Consider the following 3,028-nt stretch of genomic DNA (forward strand, 5'->3'; position numbering starts at 1 on the left):
CCCCAAAAGAAAACATAGAAGCATTATTTGGCTGATGAAAATGTCAAAGAAATTAGAAAAGTATGGAAATTTTGAAGCTTTTTTCCCCCTCCAGTGAAAAGAAAACAATCCTAAACATAGGAAACAAAACCCATCAACATGCAGTTTCTTACTTTTCCAAAAGGCATAATCTGCATAAAATAGAATCAAGTGAAACTTTCCATATATTTAAAATTAAATGTTGAGATCCCATAATTTTAACTTCTGAACCAAGTTTCAGTATTTTATCCAAGGAAGTTAACGTCAATAAATACGTAAATAAAACCTTGAAAAGGCAGTAATTGGTCATGTCAGATTTAAGTTAGAAATGTTGAAAATTATTTGGGCGATTGGTGTTAAAATCAGTAGATCGTTGGATAATGCCTTGCGATATTTGTTACTTTATGTTGCGATTTCATATCATTCTGGTGTTGTCTTTACTCTCTTCATTCTATCGAGATAAATAAAATAAATTCCAGTGATCTTCTTCGAGTATGGCATGTTGTCAACGAGAAAAGATGTGTATGTGTGGGAATATCGCGACAACTATCCAAGAGCATTGTGGCCAAAACAGCTAAAAGGAGAAAGAAAACCATAACACCAGGTTCATGGGACACAGACGGCAGGGACACAAATCAAGAACGATCTTCAAATCTCATCATCAGCACTAATGGCCCCGAAAGTGGTGCACAGACTAATAAAAATGGCTTTTCCTTTTAGCATAACGTCTTGCAAGACCCCCAAGCGACAGTTTCATCCCATCGTCTTGTGAATTTGTGGACAAGTGGCCTAAAGAGGTGAACCAATCCTCAAGGTCATGGAGTTGAAGACACCACTACACAGAAAGACCGCTCTTCCGAATCCGCCACCAGTGCTGTATCAATAGCAAACAACAACTGACTCATCTGCCATTTCTCTTCATTTTTTTCCCATTTGGGCTCCTCTACCAAAAGTTCTGGCATTTACCTTTCTCATCTCACTATCCATATATAAATTAAACAGCCACGGAGACATCACACAACCCTGTCTTAACCCCACCTTCACATCAAATCACTCACTTACTTCACCACACGCCCTACTTTCGCTATGAAACCTTTGAACAGCTCTGATTGGTCAGATCTTTTCGATGACGTGGGTAATATTCTAGCGAATCATGACATGACATAGTGATCTGATTGCTAAATGTTCCCGCTACATCCATATATATAATATGAGGACAGAGTAATCAAATTCCGTTAACTAGAATTTTTAGCCGAATGCTTTGATCCCAGTACTTATCTTTTTGTTAAGTCTGGTTCTTATTATATCGTTCTCTTTTGCCGAACCGCTAGGTTACTGGAACGTAAACACATCAGCACCGGTTGTCAAGCAGTGGTGGGAGGACAAACACAGACACTAAGACACACACGTATACATATAAGCGACGGGCTTCTTTCAGTTTCTGTCTCCCAAATCCACTCACAAGGCTTTGGTTGGCATGAGGTCGTAGTAGAAGTCACTTGCTCAAGGTGCCGTGCAGTGGGACTGAACTTGGTACCATGTGGTTGGGAAGCAAGCTTGTTATCACACAGCCACGCCTGCGCGAACATTTTTAATAAAGAATCTCATCGCTCGGCTGTATTATCAAGGTACTGTCTATTTTGATATGAGCTCTACATGGTTGGCGAGGTATGTGAGAGGCACAAAAGAACTCTCTGGTGCCTGCGTATCTATCTGTGAGCACGTCAAACAGCCAATGACAATGAGAGAAATTTAGATGTGAGTTTAATTATTTTTCAGTAATTTCGCACAAACTTCAGCAAGGATTTTCACAAAAAATTTTCTGACGGATTCTAACTTATTTTTATTTGCATACTGATGGGTACTAATTCATTTCAGTGTTTGAAACATAGATGTCACCTATAATTTCTCCCATGGAGCGCCGGGTATCCCTGAACAGACTTAAAGAGGTCTAACGTAATGCTGCATGATATATCACAAACTTCACCCTCCTCATTTCTCTTTGAAACATTTCAGTATGGAAAGTTCCAATCCGTTATAAGAAATTAAAACGCACACCTTGCTTGAAGCTCTAGTCGTCATTCACACGTAATCAGAATCATTAGCTCTTAAAACGCGACCAGGGTCAGGAAAAAGTTGGAGATTTTGGGCCACGGATGACATGACGGAAGTAAGAAAGATTTTCGCCAGTTAGACGTCGTCAGGACAGCGTTGTTCGTCCAGCAGATCCAGGATATCATCAATGACAACCCCGGCGGAGCACAAGCCCATCGTGGGGTGCTTCAGAATAATCTGGATGGGTACTAATTGTAACGTTAAAGTGGGATTTCGAAATAAGTGTATCACTGTAAATCTGAGGGTGCATCATTGTCCACTATGCAGATATACGGTGCACGAAGACATCAAGTAAAAGTCCCACATGATGAAGAGAACGTATTTCGCGAGCGGCAAGACCTGGGCAAACCATGGCATCGTGTAATGCACCTAACGTCATGTAACCTCCAAGGTTTCCTACTGCACCAGGTGTGTAGTGGGGAGAAGGAGAAGACCGACGATTGGCTGCAAAAGGCCAAAGACTCGTTAAGCGATGCTGTTACGGGCATAATGTGCAGGGGTCACGTGACTGTCTCGTAATTGCTTCTGTGATCGCATCAGGACTGTCATTGGTGCTAGGGCGGTTTAGTCGATATGTCTGTTACCATGAAGGCGGCGAACTGGCTGAAACGTTAACACGCCGGGCGAAATGCTTAGCGGTATTTCGTCTGTCTTTACGATTTGAGTTCAAATTCTGCCGAGGTCGACTTTGCCTTTCATCCTTTCGGGGTCGATAAATTAAGCACCAGTTGCGTACTGGGTTCGATCTAATCGACTGGCCCCCTCCCCCAAAATTTCGGGCCTTGTGCCTAGAGCAGAAAAGGATATGTCTGTTACCTAGTTGAGTGAGTTCTCTGTTTTTCTAGGAATATTTTTTTCCTGTTTGGTGCCTTTGTCTTTCTTTGTGCATTGTTTC

This window comes from Octopus bimaculoides, chromosome 7, assembly GCF_001194135.2.
Source record: "Octopus bimaculoides isolate UCB-OBI-ISO-001 chromosome 7, ASM119413v2, whole genome shotgun sequence".
NCBI classification, from domain to species: Eukaryota; Metazoa; Mollusca; class Cephalopoda; order Octopoda; family Octopodidae; genus Octopus; species Octopus bimaculoides.